Below are 22,149 nucleotides of genomic sequence, written 5' to 3'. Positions count from 1 at the left end.
CAATTTTTTAGCATAACGATATATTATCTTTGTAACAAAAATAATATATTTATTAAAAACGAATGTAAATCAAACCTGGATCCATTTCTCATTTTTGTCACATGTCTGCTAAGTCACTTAACCTTTTTGGACCTCATTTTTCTCTTCTGTAAAATGAAATTATTATTTTATATTAATGATTTAACTGGAAATCTCTGCAAGCTTGTCCAACTTGCCTTATTTTGCTGTTATTGTTATTGTTGTTGTTCTGTTTTGTTTCGTCTCAGGCTTTTAGCAGCCTGAAGCCATGGTTTTTAGTTCCTGTCCCTGGTAACAAATGGAAAAGAGGGATGAGGAAGGGGCTTTACTGGCACAATCAGAAACAGAAACTAAGAACCTATGACTGTATTCTTTCCTTTGAACAGCTCTGCTAGGGTGTTGTGCAAATACAGATTCCTGGGCCCCACCTCAATTCCTATTAAATCAGACTCCTCAGGCATGAGGCCCAGAAGTAAAATCTGTAAAAGCTCCCCAAGTGATTTTGTTGGCCAATGATGGTTCTATTTCTAGATTACTTCCCATGCTTTTTTCCTTTCCTGCATTAAGTCATTCAACAGTATCTCCTGAGAGCTTGCTATATGTATGATCATGTGTACAGAGTTAGAAGGAACTATACAGACCTGTCATAGTTTTCAGTCAAGCAGGGAAAATGAATAAAGCAGAAGTGACTTGAATGCACCAGAGCATGTACCATGTGCCACAAGATAAACTCATTTCAAATTAGTTCTCCCCAAAGTTTCTTCTTCCTTATTCCAGCAGGGCAGCTTGGCCCATTTCAATCTCTCTTACCAGCAGATAATTGCTGACAGATTCTTATGTTTGCAAAGCCTGGAATATATGATGAGACTTTGTTAGAGGCTCTCAACCTGATGGGCACAGAGACAGAGGCCAGTGATAAGAAGAGAGAAGGGAAATTCACCCAAATGGAGATGAGATCACTTCTCAGTCCACTTGACAGTCCACTGAGTGGTTGGGCTTGGGCACTGCTTGTTAAACAGCGAGACCTCAGAGGGTGTGACTTAGAGTGTCTTAGGAATGTTAGGCCCAAGGTGGAGAGTCTACAGGCCTTGGAAAAGATGCCTGTGTCCCAATGTGGCACAGAAATAGCAGAGGACAAGCTCTGAAGGAACATAGAGGCTGGGATAAAAAGTATCTTGGGGGTAACCAGTATTGACTGATTAGGAGAAGGAACTATCTATTTCCTTTCTCCATGTCCACTGGATGCTGTGCTGACCTTGGCATCTTTATGCAATGCTAATGAATGTGGATAAGAAGAGGGAAGAAGAGAATAGGAAAGACAGGGAAAGATTTCAATAATTATTGAGATATTATTTTTCTTTTTTTTTTTTTTTTTTTCTGAGATGGAGTCTCGCTCTGTCACCCAGGCTGAAGTGCAGTGGCACGATCTCAGCTCACTGCAAGCTCCATCTCCTGGGTTCATGCCATTCTCCTGCCTCAGCCTCCCGAGTAGCTGGGACTACAGGCGCCTGCCACCACAGCCGGCTAAATTTTTGTATTTTTAGTAGAGACGGGGTTTCACTGTGTTAGCCAGGATGGTCTCGATCTCCTGACCTCGTGATCCGCCCGCCTTGGCCTCTCAAAGTGCTGGGATTACAGGCGTAAGCCACCGCGCCTGGCCTATTTTTCTTTTTTTATGGTAAAACCTCGTCTCTACAAAAAATACAACAATTAGCTGGGTGTGGTGGCAGTCACCTGTAATCTCAGCTACCCAGGAGGCTGAGACAGAAGAATCACCTGAACCCGGGGGGCAGAGGTTGCAGTGAGCTGAGATCACGCCACTGCACTCCTGCCTGGGTGAGAGTGAGACTCCATTAAAAAAAAATAATAAGAAGAAGAATACTACAAAGAATACTACTGATTTTTTTTTTTTTGTACATTGATTTAAAGTATCATAAAACTTTACTGGAGATGTTCTAGGAGCCTTTAGGTGGAGTCTTTAGAGTTTTCTGTGTATAAGATCATATCATCAGTAAAGAGAGATCATTTGCTTTCTTTTCCTAGTTGGATGTCTTTTTTTTAATTTTTTTATTATACTTTAAGTTCTGGGGTAGATGTGCAGAACGTGCAGTTTTGTTACGTAGGTATGCAGGTGCCATAGTGGTTTGCTGCACGCATCAACCCATCACCTACATTAGGTATTTCTCCTAATGCAATCCCTCCCCTAGCCCCCCACCTATATTATTTTTCTTTAGCAAAGGGCAAGATGAGGTTAGGGTCATAAGTAAGTTGGTTTAAGGAAAAGAAATATAAAATATTGTGCACACTGATTTTCTGACTAAATTAATGCACAGTGTTTAGATATTACAAGGTCTTGGAAAAGAGAGAATATGCAAATATATTAATAACTTGAGAAATAAAGAATTCTAAAATATATGATAAGTTTCTATTCATTTCACCCTTGCACAGTGGCTATATGCTCTTTGGAGTATCATCCTAGCATAATAAAATGTATGCTATTAGAGCAAAGTTATTATTTATCATTTATTTGAAATAAAATATTTCCTTCCTTTAATTATAATTTAATAAACAGACTTGAACTTCACCTAAAGTCACCTAATTTGGATTAATTTTAGAAATTGCCTATTCCTAAATCTTACCTTGCAAGTGTTTCCTCAATTCCCCTCAAATTGTCAACCTTTCAGAATATTAATTGTGCAAAGACACTGTTAATAGACATAACTTATTAACAAGCACCTCTTCATTTCACAGGCTATATAAAAAGGTAAAGGCTATAGTTCCCATCTATAGAAAAGTTAGGATCAAATTAGAAAAACACAATTATTGGGAATGACTTAAGATTATTATCAGAATGGACAAAGCAGGGGAAAAAAGGAGGTGGCAAACAAAGCGTGAAGATATTCTTAAAACACAGTTTTATAGGAAGAAATAAAAGATAAAGTAAATTATATATAGCTCTCAGAATAGCTATTCTCAATCTTCATGGGCTAGGAAAGGTTTTTATAAACCAGGCATTTGGAATTGGAATACAGAGAGTATACGCTAGTGCAGGGTTGTCAGAGTCCTAGCAAACTCGCATTCTCCTGCCTTGAAAGTTGTCCAGGTGTTTAATTCTGAACTTACTGCCTCAATATCAGGAATCTAGGATTAAAGCTGTGTGATGATTGATTTTATGTGTCAACTTGAGTAGTCCATGGTATCCCATTGTTTGCTGAAATATAAGTCTAGATGTTTCTGTGGCAGTATTTTTTTAGATGTCATTAATATTAAATCAGATGTAATTAGACCTTGAAAAAAGCACATGACCCTCCATAATGTGAGTGAGCCTCATCCAACCAGTTGAAGGCCTTAAAGGAAAGGACTGAGATCCCTCAAAAAGGAAAGAGTTCTGCCTCCAGATTGCCTTTGGACTCAAGACTACAACATCAGCCCCTGTCAGAATTTCCAGCCTGCCAGACTGCCCTGCAGATTTTGGACTTGCCAGCCTCCAAAACTGTGTGAGCCCATTTTTTAATATAAATCTCTCTTTATAGATATAGGTAGATACGGATATAGATATAGATCCTATTATGTGTGGGTACACACACACACACACACACACACACACACATACACATCCTATTGTCTCTATTTCTCCTAAGAGCCCTAATACAAACTCCTTCAGGGTTAAGCAATACTGCAACACTTAACATTCTCTTCCTTATCAAAGACAGCTACCCTGGGATACATTAAATTCTCTTTCTCGAATGCCATTTCCCTTGCCACTGATAGCTATGCCCAGTCTATGTAATTTTAAGCATTTGAACACTAACCAATTGATGCTAGACATACATAAAGGAGCTTTCCTAAAGCCAAATTGTGGAGATAAGTGTTTCTAGACAACGAATGTTCACAGTGGAATATGGAAAGTCCCCTCCTATGGCAAAGATTTCCATGTTAAGGATAAAGGTAGCAGAGGTGGCCTAACATTTTTCAAAAACCCTTTTTTTCTGGGTATTGGGAGGTGACTGAAATGTAAATAAAATACTGTAATGGGAAAAGGTTTTTTCTTTTTACTAGCATTGTTCATCTATTTCAGTGGAAGAGAGGCTCCTATTCAATCAAATGTCGCACAATCAACTAGATCTCCAAAGATTATAAGAACAGGACTGCATTTTGTTTTATTTCAGTTACCCAAGGATTCCAAATGTCCATGGCTAATGAAAAAGAAGGTCCTGTTACCACTGAAAGTTTATATCTCAAGGAAGTGAAAATGATTGCTGGCCTGCATGCTTGTGAATATTCCCCTTTTGTAAAGCCAAGAATTTCAATTCCAAGTGTTCAGGATATTCTGTATGCTTCAAAGTTTTTGTTTCTACGTGGGTTAAAGAACCATTTATCCAAGATCACAAATGCTAAGCACCAAACAAACAGTCCAAACGGATGCTATGGTGCAGAAACACAAGGAGACTGAAGGCATAGAAGGGTATCTTGGGCTTTAGGTTGAGGTATGGAAGAAGAATATGACTTCTTTCAACGGGAAAATGTAAAAACAATAAAAACTATGGCCACACATGGATGATTAGGAATTAATAAAATAAATCAGTTTGGTTTGAATAAGGGGGCATGGGAGAAAATGATAGAGAGAAGGAAAAAGCCAGAACACAGAAGGTCTCGAATGCCCAGTTTAGGACCTTCACCTTTATTTTGCCGGAGAGATAGATCCATTGAAGATTGTGATCAGTTGGCTGGCACATGTATGGTAGATTGCAATTTTGTGTTAATTCTTACTTCCTCTTTGTATTAAAATTTTATATCCACATCACTTTCCACATGACTTATCAGTGCTTCCCAGTAGAGAAGAAAGCATAATTATGCCTGCCATTTTTACTTTGGGATTGGTCATGGGAATTGACCAGTGAAATGTTAACTCCATGAATACCAGCAGGGATGTTCATATGAGTGCATGGATTGGTTTGTTTGCATGGCTTCATTTAGCCATGAGAAGAACATATACTAGGTAACAGCTGATCCACAAATAAGGAACTACAGGGAGCAGACTTGAATTCAATATGTATGTGAAGTCAAGCATAGGTAAGCAATCCTAGGTAAGCCCTCCAAGACTGCTACTGACTCACAGACCTATGAGTGAGTAAGAAATACATTCATTATTGTAAGCCACTGAAGTTTGGGGGTGGTTGTTACACACACAGCATTGCTACAGCAGCAACTGTCTAATAAGAGTGGAAAGTGGAATTTTGGAGAAGTCAGTCCACCAGCAGATTAAATAAGGAATAAACTGGAGACAGGAAGACAATTTAGAGGATTCTTATAGACCCTCTAGAGATGGCTTTGTTCCTCTGAAACAATACTCTACAATGCTTAAGATGCAGTTTTTCCATCTACCTGGCCTCCAGAGTGAGGAAAAGTGGAACAAATCCCCTATTCAGTCCACAGTGTACATATAGCGTATGCAAGAAATTAAAATTGCTCTTATAAACCACTATAGATATAGGGCTTGCTTATTTCTTTGGCATATCTCAGACAATCTTGACTAATACAGGAAGGAAGTTCCAGGATTCATTCAGCAGTTCTGCAATGTCATGGAACATTAAGCTTTCCCTTTGTCCATTTTTCCTTGTTCTGCAGACCACTGTGTCATCCCTTAAAATTTCAAGGTGGCCGTGGCGGATCCAGGCCAGAATCAGGTAACAGGCCCATGTCCTGACTGTAAGAGGAGAAGCTAGAAAAACAAGTGGTTTTGCCTTTTCATTATATTTACTGGAAGACAAGCTTTGCCAGCCCTGAAGAAAGTAGGAGGAACAGGTGTTGCGTAGGCAGCCAACAGGTTCTTTGAATGTAGGATGGGATACTATCTACTATTTATTGAATGCGTTCTCTATGTCAGTTTATTTTCATAGCTCATAGACATTATTTCATCCTCCGCCACCCATTTTACTGATGAGAAACTGGAACGCAGGGAAGCTAATTGGGAATCAGAAAGACAAAGCAACATGTTTAAGATCACCCAGATTGTAGATGACAGAATAAAAGTTTGAACCCAGGCCTGACTGTCTATATTGAAGCCCTCTTATCCAAACACCCTTCATATAAAGACTTCTGCTTCTCTGCACTGTTCAGTACTTCAAGACAGCTACTGATTCTGCTGCATGACTCTTCTGTACTACAAAAGAGGTGCAGGACACAGACACAACAACAAAGTCCCTCCCTGGGGCACTGAATTACACCCCCCCAAAAAAAAAAAAGATGGTGATCTTTTTTCTTTTTTTTAATGTCAAAGCCCATTCCAGTGAAACAAGTGCCTGCTGTCCCATGACTTATAATACCAAGTGATGTTCACATTCTGTTGGGCTCCTAAGCAAGCATGCCAAGTCTGTTTGCAATTTCCGCAGCACATAGCATGCTTGTCAGAGGCTTTCCATTCATTTTCACTAACGCTTCCCTGGCCTTTTGAAGGCTTTTCAGCTGAAAACCAAGAGTCCAGGCCCCAGATTCTCAGAGGCTGGCAGCCTTCTTAAATGCATTGTTCATGTCTCTGTCTCTGTCTCTCTCTCTCTGCTTTTTCCAAAGAAAGGACATCTTGGTACAACTCAAAAAGCTGTAAGCTGAAAACTCACTGAGAGTTTGGGCAGTAAGTCCCTGGTGTTGCTCATACTCAGAGCATTATTATCCCCTTAATCACCTCTCTCTCTCTCTCTGGACAGTGGTCTGTCTTGATCTTTCTGGAAGAGGCAACAAAGCAGCTGTGGTAGAATTTGATGCCATGTTGATGGCGTTGCACTGTTTCCTCAGATTCTCACATGGATGTGCTCCCTCGTGGGTGGCCTTCCATGCAGAACAGAGCAGTCCCTCTTCCCAGAAAGGCAGCTGAGCTTCCCAGCTGTGGTATCTTGGGGAAATGAAGCACATCCCCACTGCTGTAGAATCATCTTAGCTTTTTCCACTTTGAAAGCTGGTTCCCAGAGAAAAGATACTAGGCAATTTTTTTTTAGAGTGCTGATCGTATTACTGTCAAATCAATGGACTAATCACCTATATGCATTCTTCTCTCTCAAACTATGAAATTTTTAAATGGCAGAACAGAGAGCTTGGGAAGAAGGAAGCAACAAGGGCTTTATGCCTCTGTGGTAGAATTCTAAGATTGACCCTCAGTGACCCTAACCCTTGTATAATCCAATCCCCAGCCATTTGAATGTGGGTGGGACATGTGAATATGATGAGAGGTTATAAGGCAAGAGGGAGATTATGCAGTTGAGCCTGAATTAATCACACTAGCCCTTTAAAAGTAGGGAGATTTCGCTTGCTAATAGCAAAAGAGAAGTCAAACGATTATAAATTTCAGGAGGATTCTATTTGAGAGATCCTGCTACCAGCCTTGAAAAGTTAAGCTTAACTGATGAGAGGGTCTGGGAGAAAGTCCATGGCAAAGAGCTTGCAAGGGGCCTCTAGGAGCTGAGAAAGGCCCACAGCTGAAAGCAAGTAAGGAAATGGGGTTCTCTGTCCTACAGCAGCGAGGGACTGGATCCTGCCAACACCCTGAATGGACCTGGAAAGAGATTCTTCCCCAAGTCTCCAGGGAAGAGTCCAGGCCAGCCTTGAATTCAGTCTTGTTAAACTCTAAGCATAGAACCCAGTCAGGCCCTCTCATCCACCCTTTTCATTTATATAACTGGGAGATGATAATTGGAAGTTGTTTCATGTGGTGAGTTTGCAGTAATTCGGTGTGCAGCAATAGAAAACTCACATAGCCTTTTTTACCCATTCCCAGGAATCACAACTTTCAATTGGCAACAAATTGCATTTAGTGAGTACAGGCTCTAAATCATATAGGCCCTATTCATTACATTATCTTCAGGCTTCATTATGCATAGTAAGTATGAAATCAATCTGTGTTGATGAAATGAATGAGGCAATGCTTAAAAGCATAGGCTTTAAAGTCAGAGACACATGAGTCCAAATCCCAGCCTCATTACCTAGTAGCTCCATGATCTTGAGTGGGTCATTTAAGCTCTCTAAGCCTCAACCGTTGTTTCATTTGCAAAAAGAGGATGAGCACGATACCTGCCCCATTTTACTGGTTCCACTACTATGAGACACAGTTGACTACTAGCTTATTTTTTGCCTTCTCCAGTGGATTTGACAAAATTAGACTCTACTAATTTCCCACCTACATATAAGACCTTTTTTCTTTTTTCAGTCTCTTGTTGGAGAGCTTTCTTTCCCATCTATTCCTTATATGTTGGAGTTCTTCAAGGTTTGGCTCTTTCCCTTCTTATGAGGTTGTTGCATAAATTTCCATGGCTTCAAATGCCACAAACTTATCAACTTTTCTCAAGATTCTTTCTCTATACCAGCTCTTTCTTTGGGGCTCCAAGCCCTGAACCCATATATCTAGCAACCTGAGAACTCCATTTGTATCTTACTAGTTTCTCAAACTAAAAGAAGGCCTATATTGAACTCATGACTTTTTCTCCCCAAAATTACTCCTCCCCTAATGTTTTCAATCTCCATAATGTTCCTACCATTCACTCCTACTGGAAACCTGGGAGACTTCCTTGAAAACCTCTTCCTCAAACATTCACATTCAATCCAACACAAAGACTTCTCAGTTGTACCTCTTAAAGATATTCCTTATCTACCCTTTTCTCTCCATCTCCACAGCTATTCTTATACCCATCCAAGCCACCACGTTTTGCTTGGACAATGATAACATCATCTAAATGATATCCCACTTCACTCTCGTTTCTCTAAAATCCATTCTCCATTCTGTGCCCATGTGATATTTATAAAAGGAGAATCAAAGAATATCATTGCTCACGTTAATATTTTTAATCTTATAATGGCCTTAATATAAATTATTAATTATGATTAAAATTCATGGAGTTATTAGTCAAATATTAGGTCAGTTGTTCTTCTCTAATTTCAGCAGAAAATAAAATACATGAGGTGTCTGCACAGCTCATGTGCTCTTATTTGGAAATGTTTTTGTCACTTTTGCTGAAGAACTTGCCAAATTTTTCAAACTGGTTGTCCTGTAGTTCTGACCAGAACTGGCTAAGTAGGAGAGGGAAGGAAAGAAAGAGACAGAGACAGAGATAGAGAAGCGTCTGATATCTCTGTAGTTCCCATGACACCAGTAGTACTTCCCACAGTTGGCTTTCATGAAATTTCCCTTCTTTACTTACAATAAATTTCCTTTTGGCCAACGTGAGTTTGTTTTTCTTTCAACCAAGTAACTCTTAAACAGAAATAAAATTAGCCTTTTGCCTTTCCTTCTCAACATAATCCCAAACTTGCTTCCAAATTTTAATTTGCAAAGTCATCATAATTTGAAAAGTACTGGTGGATTTCCCAAGTCCAGGGATTCATTTGCTGAGTTCTTTAGAAGCAAGCAACCTTTTGCCAACAGAAACACAAATTACCCAAATCAATGATATATTTTTAACTTTTTATTTGGAAATAACTTGAAATTTACAGACAAATTGTGGAAATAAAAATAATATGAAAATCCCCACATACCATTTATTCAGATTCACCTATTTTTAACCTTGTACCCCATTTGTTCTATCATTAAGACTATTTGTCAATGTATGTAGCTATCTAGCTACATCTAATTTCTTTTCTGAACCACTTGATGATAAAGTAAATAGATCATGGCCTTCGACCTATTAATATATCAGTGTGTATTTCTTAACAATAGGAATATTCTGTTATATAACCAAAGAAAAGTTGTCAACTTTGGTGAATTTAATATCGGCAAATGTTTTACTCTACACTTTGTATTCGAATTTTCTCACTTGATCTAACAGGGCCATATATCACATTGCCCCACCCACCACTCCAGTACAAAATTTAGTCTAAGATAAGGTACTGTATTTACTTGTCATGTCTCTTTGGCCTCTTTTAATTTTTTATTAACTATCATCACCATGTTGTAAAATAGATTTCTTGAACTGATTTCTCCTGTTTAACTGAAATATTATATCCTTTTCCCCAATTCCATTCTCTCCCTAACCCCTGGTAATCAGCATTCTGCTCTCTGATTTTATGAAGCTTACATTTCTACATTCCACAGATGAGTGAGATCCTATGATATCTGTCTTTCTGTGCCTGGTTTATTTCATTTAACATAACAACCTCCAGGTTCATCCATGTTGTTGCAAATGACAGACTTTCCCTCTTTTTTAAAGCTGAATAGTAATGCATTGTGTATAGATGCCACATTTTCTTTATTCATCCATGGATGAACACTTAGGTTGACTCTATATCTTGGCTATTATGAATAGTGTTGCAATGAACATGGCAGTGCAGACAGCTCTTCAACATACTGATTTCATTCCCTTTGTTTATATACCCAGAAGTTGGGTTGTTGAATGATGTGGTATTTCTCTTTTTTTTTTTTTATTATACTTTAAGCTCTAGGGTGCATGCGCATAACGTGCAGGTTAGTTACATATGTATACATGTGCCATGTTGGTGTACTGCACCCATTAACTCGTCATTTACATTAGGTATATCTCCTAATGCTATCCCTCCCCCCTCCCCCCACCCCATGACAGGCACCGGTGTGTGATGTTCCCCTTCCTGTGTCCATGTGTTCTCATTGTTCAATTCCCACCTATGAGTGAGAACATGCAGTGTTTGGTTTTTTTGTCCTTGCGATAGTTTGCTGAGAATGATGGTTTCCAGTTTCATCCATGTCCCTACAAAGGACATGAACTCATCATTTTTTATGGCTGCATAGTATTCCATGGTGTATATGTGCCACATTTTCTTAATCCAGTCTATCATTGTTGGACGTTTGTGTTGGCTCCAAGTCTTTGCTATTGTGAATAGTGCCGCAATAAGCATACGTGTGCATGTGTCCTTATAGCAGCATGATTTATAATCCTTTGAGTATATACCCAGGAATGAGATGGCTGGGTCAAATGGTATTTCTAGTTCTAGATTCTTGAGGAATCGCCACGCTGACTTCCACAATGGTTGAACTAGTTTATAGTCCCACCAACAGTGTAAAAGTGTTCCTATTTCTCCACATCCTCTCCAGCACCTGTTGTTTCCTGACTTTTTAATGATTGCCATTCTAACTGGTGTGAGATGGTATCTCATTGTGGTTTTGATTTGCATTTCTCTGATGGCCAGTGATGATGAGCATTTTTTCATGTGTCTGTTGGCTGCATAAATGTCTTCTTTTGAGAAGTGTCTGTTCATATCCTTTGCCCACTTTTTGATGGGGTTGTTTGTTTTTTTCTTGTAAATTTGTTTGAGTTCTTTGTAGATTCTGCATATGAGCCCTTTGTCAGATGAGTAGATTGTAGCCCAAAATCTTCTTAAGCTCATAAGCAACTTCAGCAAAGTCTCAGGATACAAAATCAATGTGCAAAAATCACAAGCATTCTTATACACCAATAACAGACAAACAGCCAAATCATGAGTGAACTCCCATTCACGATTGCTTCAAAGAGAATAAAATACCTAGGAATCCAACTTACAAGGGATGTGAAGGACCTCTTTAAGGAGAACTACAAACCACTGCTCAACTAAATAAAAGAGGACACAAACAAAGGGAAGAACACTCCATGCTCATGGATAGGAAGAATCAATATCGTGAAAATGGCCATACTGCCCAAGGTAACTTATAGATTCAATGTCATCCCCATCAAGCTACCAATTTCTTCACAGAATTGGAAAAAACTACTTTAACGTTCATATGGAACCAAAAAAGGGCCCACATTGCCAAGACAATCCTAAGCCAAAAGAACAAAGCTGGAGGCATCATGCTACCTGACTTCAAACTATACTACAAGGCTATAGTAACCAAAACAGCATGGTACTGGTACCAAAACAGAGATATAGACCAACGGAACAGAACGGAGCCCTCAGAAATAATACTACACATCTACAACCATCTGATCTTTGACAAACCTGACAAAAACAAGAAATGCGGAAAGGATTCCCTATTTAATAAATGATGCTGGGAAAACTGGCTAGCCATATGGAGAAAGCTGAAACTGGATCCCTTCCTTACACCTTATACAAAAATTAATTCAAGATGGATTAAAGACTTAAATGTTAGATTAAAACCATAAAAACCCTAGAAGAAAACCTAGGCAATACCATTCAGGACATAGGCATGGGCAAGGACTTCATGTCTAAAACACCAAAAGCAAAGGCAACAAAAGCCAAAATTGACAAACGGGATCTAATTAAACTAAAGAGCTTCTGCACAGCAAAAGAAACTACCATCAGAGTGAACAGGCAACCTACAGAATGAGAGAAAATTTTTGCAATCTACTCATCTGATGATGTGGTATTTCTATTTTAATTTTTTGAGAAACCCCGAATTGTTTTCTATAATGATTGTATTAATTTACATTTCCACTAACGGTACACCAGGGTTCCCTTTTCTTTACAACCTTATCAACACTTATCTTTTATTTTTGACCTCTTATAACTGAAACATTTCCACAGTCTTTCATAACATTGATGCTTTGGAAAAATATATTCCTCTTTTTGTTTCATAGAATGTTTCTCCTTTGGATTTTATTGAAGTTATGTGTTCTCAGATGGAATACTGCATAGGTAATGTGGTGTCCTTCCAGGAGTGTCACACCTGGAGGGACACAAGGCCACCTGTTCATGGGTGATGGTCACTAGGACCACTGGTCAAGGTGCAGTTAAGGTGTGATCTGATTCTCCACTGCATAATTACTGTATTTTTTTGTCTTCCTGTATTAGTCAGGGTTCTCTAGAGGGACAGAACTAATAGGATACATATATATGTATATCTGAGTTTATTAAGTACTAACTCACATGATCACAAGGTCCCACCGTAGGCCATCTGCAAGCTGAGGAGCAAGGAGAGCCAGTCCGAGTCCCAAAACTGAAGAACTTGGAGTCTGATGTTCAAGGGCAGGAAGGGTCCAGCATGGAAGAAAGATGTAGTCTGGGAAGCTAGGCCAGTCTAGTCTTTACACGTTCTTCTGCCTGCTTTATATTCTAGCTGCACTGGCAGCTGATTAGATGGTGCCCACCCAGATTAAGGGTGGATCTGCCTTTCCCAGCCAACTGACTCAAATGTTAATCTCCTTTGGCAACACCCTCACAGACACACCCAGAATCAATACTTTGCATCCTTCAGTCCAATCAAATTGACACTCTATTAACCATCATACTTCCTTACAATAGATAAGCAGTCTGTAGAGAGACACTTTGAAACCATAGAAATGTTCTGTCTCCCATCAAAATTTCTTCTAAGATTAAGAATCCATTGATTATTCTTATCGGATCCAATCCATACCACGATGGTTGGAAAATGATAAATTTTCAACTCCAGTGCTCCCCCAATACTTACCAACTGGCCCTCGATATTCTGCTATTAGCAAGAGCCCTCCTCTCCCACTTATTTATCTATTTATTTTTGGTATAAACCCATGAGTTTCTTTTTTCCCAGTGATTTATACTTTATTATTGTATTCCACTATTTGATGCTCAAATCAACCTAGATTTTCCCAGTGGTAGCCCCTTTGAGCTGAATTTTTTTCCTGGTGACAGGTCATGATAGGTAGATGAATGTAGTGCTTTTTTATTTTATGGCATAACAATATATTTCAGGCTCATCTTGTGCCCATCCTGCCCCAGCTCTGAAATCAGCCATTTCAATTATATTTTTAAATTGATGTATTGTAATTGGGTTTTTATTAAAATGGTGCATATTTATATCTGTCTCATTCTTTGTTATCAGAAAATTTTAGTAATACATTAGAGCAAAACAAAGAAGTTTCAGTGGAAAATTCTTCTAATGGCTTATTTCCCCTCAGTTCTTTGGATAGGAAGATAGGCTGTAATATGGGCTGAATTCTACTTATTGAAAATCAGTGTATTATTATCCTACTCTTCTGAGAGCCAATGCTTGGCAGACATCCTCAAATTTTATTGTGAGTTACAATGCTGGTGATCAACTAATCCAATAAATTGCTCAGTTCTTCCAGTTCACTTAGACAAAATATGATTTTTCTTTAAAAAAATGCAAACTTGTTGGAATTCATTTCTTCATCTACAAGTATAATGATTTTGACTAATTTTACACAAAAATATTGCCAAGTGTGGGCTTCATAAATCTGTCTCACTTTGTTACTTGCTACTCTCCCCAGCTGCTTTGAACTTAGCAGAAAACTGCCAAATTAAAAAAATAATAACAATAAGCTATCATGTGCTGTAATTTCCTCTTTGGGGGCATTTTTAATCTTTGTCATTGTACATCTTGTGCTTTAAAATATATTAAATACATCTGATCCAGTGCCAAGAAACAATTATTTCCAGTGTTAACAACAGAATTGAGAATTTAGGGGATGGGAAGTTAGAACTTTAACTCTGTCTTAGATTTTATGTAACATGTGTTAACATCTCATCTAATTATATTCATTAGATTATTCATCTTTAGAAACAAAATATTAATGAAAACTGAAAGGACTGAAATAACAAAAAACGGATTTTTCTGGCCTTTATATTCATACTGAATGGAAGTGTACAATTCATTGAATGATACCCAGTTAGGTTGATGGGATGGGGTTTTGTGATGGAGTCAGATACATTCAACAGGATATAATAAATAAAAAACATGTAATGGGTCTGGGCACGGTGGCTAACGCTTGTAACACCAGCATTCTGGGAGGTCAAGGCAGAAGGATTGCTTTAGCTCAGGAGTTTGACACCAGCCTGGGCAACATGGTGAGACCTCATCTCTACAAAAAATGTAAAAATTAGCGAGGTATGGTGTCATATGCCTGTGGTCTCAGCTACTTCGGAGGCTGAGACAAGAGGATTGCTTCAGCCCAGCAGGTTGAGGCTGCTGTGAGCTGTGATTATGCCATTGCACTCCAGCCTGAGTGACAGAGCAAGACTCTGTCTCAAGTAAAAACAAAAACAAAAATGAAAAACAAGAAACGCATAATGGAGTGTTAATGACTAAAAGTTTAAACTGGTTACCATTGGCTCAGAGGCTCCAGCACCATAATCCACACTATCATTTGTCTAATTATATTTCAAGACTCAGAAGAGCTGAGATGAAAGGAGGGTTATTTTAAAATAATACTTTCATGAAAATATAGTTTACATGCCATAAAGTTTATCCTTTTAATGTGTACAATTCAGTGATTTTTTTAGTATATTCACAAAGTTGTGCATTGATCACCACTATCTATTTGCAGAATGTTTTCATCACCCCAGAAAGAAACCCCATAGTCATTAACATTCATTCTCCTTTCCCCCTTCCCTTCAGCCCCAGCCACTGCCAACTTACTTTATATGTGTGAATTTGTCTATTCCGAATATTTTACATAGATGCAGTTATACAATGTGTGGTGTTTTACCTCTGGTTCCTTTCCCTTAGCATCATGTCTCTAAGGCCCATGCATGTTGGAGGATGTGTCAGTGCCTCATTCTTTATTATGGCCGAATAATATTCCAATGTTTATATGTATTACAAATATTTCATTTGCTGGGCACGGTGGCTTACACCTGTAATCCCAGCACTTTGGGAGGCTGAGGCAGGCAGATCACGGGGTCAAGAGATTGAGACCATCCTGGCCAACATGGTGAAACCCCGTCTCTACTAAAAATACAAAAATTAGCTGGGCATGGTGGCGTGTACCTGTAGTCCCAGCTACTCAGGAGGCTGAGGCAGGAGAATAGCTTGAACCAGGGAGGCAGAGGTTGCAGTGAGCCAAGATCACACCACTGCACTCCAGCCTGGGGACAGAAAGAGACTCCGTCTCAAAAAAATAAAAAAAAGGAACAAATATTTTATTTATCCACTCATCTGTTGATAGATATTTGGATTGTTTTTACATTAGCAATGCCGCTGTGAATATTTATGTACAAGATTTTGTGTGGACATGTATTTTCAGTTCTCTTAGGTATATACTTAGGAGTGGAACTACAGGATCATACAGCAAATCTGTGTTTAACCTTTTTTTTAATTTAATTTAATTTTTTTTTTTTTTTGAGATGGAGTCTTATTCCATCACCCAGGCTGGAGTGCAGTGGTGCAATCATGGCTCACTTCAACCTCTGCCTCCTGGGTTCAAACAATTCTCATGCCTCAGCCTCCCGAGTAGCTGGGGTTACAGGCATGCACAACCATGCCCAGCTAATTTTTTGTATTTTTAGTAGAGATGGGGTTTTACCATGTTGGTCAGACTGCTAACCTCAAGTGATCTGCCTGCCTTGCCCTCCCAAAGTGCTGGGATCACAGGTGTGAGCCATGGCACCCAGCCCATGTTTAACTTTTTGACAAAATCCCAAACTGTTTGTCAAAGCAGCTGTAACATTTTACATTCCCACCATCAAAGTCTGAGCCTCCGATCTCTCCATTAACTCACTGACGCTTCTTATTATCTGTCATTTTTATTATTCCCATCCTAGCAGGTGTGAAGTGTTAACTCATTGTGGTTCTCATTTTCATTTCCCTGATTACTAATGATGTTGAGAATCCTTGTATGTGTTTATTGACCATTTGTATGTCATCTTTAGAGAAATGTCTGTTCTAATCCTTTGCCTGAATTCAAATTGGGTTCTGTGCCTTTTCATTTTTATTTTTTTCCTGAGTTGTAAGCGTTCTTTATATGCTTTGCATACAAATCCCTTATCATATACATGACTTGCAAATCTCTTCTCCCCGTCTGTGGGGTTGTCTTTTCACTGATGGTATCCTTTGTAACACAGAAGTTTTTAATTTTGATGAAGTCAAATTTATCTATTCTTCCTTTTGTTGCTTTTGGTTATGTCTAATAAACCACAGCCTAATCCACTGTCACAAAGATGTACTCTTCTGTTTTCTACTAAGAGTGGTATAGTTTTAGCTCTTACATTTAGATTTTCATCTATTTTTGGTTAATTTTTGTATATAAGATAGGGATCTAACTGTATTCTTTTACATGTGGATAACACCTGTCCAGCGCTATTTAAAAAATCTATTATTTTTGTTTGTTTGTTTCTTTCTTTATTTTTGAGACGGAGTCTCGCTCTGTCACCCAGGCTGGAGTGCAGGGGCACAATCTCGGCTCATTGCAAGCTCCGCCTCCCGGGTTAATGCCATTCTCCTGCCTCAGCCTCCCGAGTAATTGAGACTACAAGCGCCCACCACCACGTCCAGCTAACTTTTTGTGTTTTTTTTTAGTAGAGATGGGGTTTCACCGTGTTAGCCAGGATGGTCTCGACCTCCTGACCTCGTGATCCGCCCACCTCGGCCTCCCGAAGCGCTGGGATTACAGGCGTGAGCCACCGCGCCAGGACAAAAAAAAACTATTATTTTACCCTTGAGTTGTCTTAGTACCCTCATGAGGAGGAAGCGTTTTGGTTGAGTTTGTCTCCCACAAAAATGTAGAAGACCTTTGAAATTCCTTTAAAATCCACAGTAACAAGTTTCTGGTTTCCAGAGGACTGAAAAAAAAGGTGTTCCTTCTCCCCACTAACAGGCTAGATGCTGGGTGTGGTGGCTCACATCTGTGATCCTAGTACTTTGGGGGTCTGAGGAGGGAGAACTGCTTGAAGCCAGGAGTTCAACACCAGCGTGGCCAACAAAGTGAGACCCCATCTCTAAAAAGAAATTTAAAAAAATTAGCCAGGCAGGGTGATGCACCCTGTACTCCCATCTTCTTGGGAGGCTGAGGTGGAAGAATTGCTTGAGCCCAGGAGTTTGAGGCTACACTGAGCTATGATTGCACCACTGCACTCCAGACTGGGCAATAGAGTGAGATGCCATCTGGAAAACTAATTAATTTATTAATTCATTAATGAAATTTAAACAAAATTTTAAAAGCTAATATGTTTGGATTCTTCTTTATTGAATACCTGCAACAGACTATCATTCCATCTAGGAACTTATCACAATCACTGTTGTTCTTTGGCCACTGAAGACCATGAAAAAACTTGCCCTGCCACAGAACGTGTGTTTCAAAGCTTAGCTGAGGCTCCAGAATCACAAGAAATGCCTTTATTACTGAATCACTGGATAAGATTTGGAAAAAGTGGTGCTGTCATTGACACACTATAAGATTGCAAATCTACTGTACGACCAAATATTCAAATAAGGATGAGACACTGAAAGATTGGTGAGGCCATTCTACCTTAAGCAACACTTCAATTGAGAGAGGGTCAGGTAAGGTGGCAGGTAACTTCTTTCCAGAAAGCCCATTGAAGAAAGTGAATCAAAAAGGTCAATCTGAGTCCGATAAATCATTCTACTTCCTTATAGATCTGAATGCCATGATTCATAACCAATTCTTCTTTTATGCCATGTTAAACTCTCTCTCAACAACTTTACCTCTAATTCTTTGTTGAGAAAGAGCAACTCGTTTCTGGTGAATCACTTTGGAGTAGACTACTTCTAAAATAGCCCCCAGTGATCCTTGCCTTCTGGTAGGTATGTTCTTGTGTAACCCCTCACCATGGGTGGCCTAGACCTAATGACTTCCTTCTAAGTAACAAAAGTGATGGGCTATTACTTCTGAAAGTGGGTTATAAAAGGCTGTGACTTCTATCCTGCTGGCACTCTCTTGCTCTTTCTCACTTTCTCATTTTGATAAAGCCAGCTACTCTATTGTGAGTTGCCCTCTGGAGAGGCTAAGTACTAAGAAACTGTGGCTCTTAGTCCAACAGCCCAGCAGGAACTCAATTCTGCAAACAGCATTGTGAGTAAGCTTTAAAGCAGATCTTGCCCCAGTTACGCCTTGAGATGACCGCAGCCTTGGCTGATACCTTGATTGCAGCCTTGTGAGAATCCCTGGGCTGAAGGATCCAGTCAAGCCATTCCCAGATTCCTGATCTACACAAACTGTGTGAAAATATATATTCTTCTTGTAATCTACTAACTTCAGGGATGATTTATTACATAGCAATAGATAACAATACATGATATTACTTGATCCACTGTTTTCTATTCCGTGCCCCAGTTCCTCAGCAAACTGCAAGTGATATCAAATAAATGCTTCCTAAATCCTGGGTTTTCAAATCCTTTCTTGAAACTGTATCTTTCCAACCTTTCATCGCTGTTCAATTACTGGACCATTCTAACCCTATTCGCTCCTACTCAGTGTCAATGAAATGTCTCATTTTCACTGCATCATCTGGATGTTCATTGTCTCACCACTAAATTGCACCTTTCTTCTCACAAACTCCTTCAATTTCCTAGTGTTAACCAAAACCAGGTTTCTTCAAAACCATATCAAAGCCTTCTTCAATGGAGAACATTCCTGCTGTCATCCCCCGCCCAACCCAGCATCCTGCTCTGTGTTTCTGCCATTTACTAATCATGGGAACTCGAGTCATAATTTAAGCCCTCAAAACCTCAATATCTTCATTTCTTAAATGCGGATAATATCTAACTCACTGAATTGTTGGAAAATTAGTAAAATGGTGTAGGCAAAAGTTCCTGACAGTGCTCATCTCTCAGCACATACCTGATTGATAATTGGTTTTTTTCTTTCCTGATATCCATTTCTCATTCATTTATTTAATAGTTTCTTATAGACTATATTATGGACCTGTTTTTTTAGGCAGGTCCTAAAAAGATGAAGATACTCACCATCTTGAAGATACTCATCATTTGCCAGGGGATACAGCATTTATCACACTTTTATTGCAGTTATTGGTTGGTCCATGATAGATGCTCATATTCTGGGAAAACAAAAACAGGGTACTTCATTATCCTGACAACTCTTTAGTAATTCATGCCATTTACTTATGTCTGCCTCTTTTTTTCATCTTTATTATAATCTACGGAATTCCACAACATTTTTCATCCCTCACTCTCCAACTTTTGGCTTGGAGTCTTTCTTTCCACTCTCGTCTGGCCATTACTCCCTAATACAATCAGCTACCATGTTAAAATTATTTTAACATAATGATTCTCACAATTCCCAAACAAATCTTATTATTAGATCCCAAAGATCTAATAATAATCCTACCTTTTGTATTGATTAATATGGCTATCTTCACTCTTCTCCCTTAGACCTCATCATCTTTATTCAAATCTACCTCTTCTTGCACTTGCTGTGTCTTCTTCTAGAACATTGTTTCCTTCCCTATTGCTGACTAATTCCTAATTATTCTGCCCATCCTTGCCCTCCACCATATGACCCCAGCTAATCATCAAATCAATCTTTGTTTCCTTGCAGACACCTGATGCTTCAGGTCATTGTACCATTCATGGTTCCCAGACACAATGCGTATCACCCTCCTTCTAAAATTACGTTAAATCATTTGCTCCATGAAGGATGCCTTCTCTCCTCAACCAATATTAATCCATCAGAATCTCAATCATCCTTCAAGGTCCATCACAGACACCCACGATGTTTTTCTTGTTTTAAATGCTTGTGCTCTTTCTTTTAACTTTCAAGGATGTTTACAACACTTTTTTTTACAGTATTTAAACTACATTCTTGAGGCTCGTGTGGTAATTTTATAGTTATATGTTTATTGTCTAAAGTATATCTCCTAATGTTTGTTGTTGTTGTTGTTGTTGTTGCTGTTGAGATACAGTCTCGCTCTGTTGCCCAAACTGGAGTGCAGTGGAGCCATCTTGGCAAGGGTGACACCTCCCAGGCTCATGAGATTCTCATGCCTCAGCCTACTGGGTAGCTCGGATTACAGGCGCACACTAATGCGCCCAACTAATTTTTGCATTTTTCTTTTTTTTTTCTTTTTTTGAAACGGAGTCTCACTCTGTCGCCCAGGCTGAAGTGCAGTGGCATGATCTCGGCTCACTGCAACCTCCGCCTCCCAGGTTCACACCATTCTCCTGCCTCAGCCTCCCAAATAGCTGGGGCTATAGGTGCCTGCCACCATACCCGGCTAATTTTTTGTATTTTTAGTAAAGATGGGGTTTTACTGCGTTGACCAGGCTGATCTCGAACTCCTGACCCCCAATGATCCGCCTGCCTCGGCTTCCCCAAGTGCTGGAATTACAGATGTGAACCACTGCACCTGACTGAAAGTACATACTCTAATGTTTGAAAGCCAAAATGATGTCTGTGCCGGCATGAGAATGTTCCTCACAGATCTTCCAAGACAGGAGGATAATAGAACAAGCTCTGGAATCCAGCATCAGGTTTGTGCCAAGGGTATACCTCCCATAGGCTGCTCCTGGCCAATGACTGAATGTATCAAGGCTAACCCATTCTTAGGACACAAAGGCTGTCCTCTGATGGCCAGCTTTGATTTAGGACCCCCCAGGGGCACTACTGAACTTCCCTCAGAAGGAGGGGGATGTCCATGCAGGGTCACACTTGCTTCTCAGGGTCACAGTTGCTTCACACTATGAAGGCTCTCCAAGTCTATCCCAGTCCCCTCCCCATCTTCCTTCATATGGCATTTTCCCAGATGTTTCCAGCTGTTTCCCCACATGTTTAATCCAGTCTTGGCATCTACTTCCCAGAAGACCTAGAATAACAAAAGTGGTGCCAGGAGTGATCCTCAGAAACAGGCAATGAGTTGAGGATTAGAACTGGCTAACCCACCACCCAGCAGAGGAAGAAGACAGCATCCTAGTTGGAAGGAGGGGCATGGATAGTCACTAGCATAAGGTAGCCCACCATTCCTCTAATAAGGACTAGCATTTCCCACTGCAGAAGCCCCTCTCCCATAAAACAACACATGCCAGTGGTAAATGAAATAATAGCCCCATGCCCCCCACCACCCTGCCACACATACACAAAGATGTCAGGTCCTAATTTCTATAATCTTTGAATATGTTATATTACATGGCAGAAAGGACCTTGCACATGTAATTAATTAGAATACTGAGGTATGAAGATTATCCTGGATTATCTGGGTGGGCTCAAAGCATTCTAAACACTGATGAAAAAAATTGAAGATGACGAAAACAAATGAAAAGACATTCCATGCTCATGGGTTGGCATAATTGATATTGTTAAGATGACCATACTTTCCAAAACAATCTACACATTGAATGAAATTCCTATCAAAATACTAGTGTCATTCTTAACAGAAATAGAAAGAAAATCCTAAAATTCATATGCAATCAAAAAAGAGCCAGAACAGCCAAAGTAATCCTGCACAAAAAGAACAAAGCTGGAGGCCTTACACTGCCTGACTTCAAAACATATTACA

At 39.4% G+C, this 22,149-nt stretch overlaps 1 long non-coding RNA gene across 1 annotated transcript in view; it reads right to left on the bottom strand.

The window, feature by feature from the left end:
* Positions 1-22,149, bottom strand: part of LOC129017385 (uncharacterized) — a 307,273-nt gene that overhangs the window by 262,913 nt on the left and 22,211 nt on the right. The window contains exon 3 of the long non-coding RNA XR_008495063.2: positions 19,604-19,695. This is a non-coding gene — a long non-coding RNA (uncharacterized LOC129017385). The remainder of the gene's footprint in view (positions 1-19,603; positions 19,696-22,149) is intronic.

This window comes from Pongo pygmaeus, chromosome 19, assembly GCF_028885625.2.
Source record: "Pongo pygmaeus isolate AG05252 chromosome 19, NHGRI_mPonPyg2-v2.0_pri, whole genome shotgun sequence".
Lineage (NCBI taxonomy): Eukaryota > Metazoa > Chordata > Mammalia > Primates > Hominidae > Pongo > Pongo pygmaeus.
This window is presented reverse-complemented; position numbering and strand designations above follow the sequence as displayed.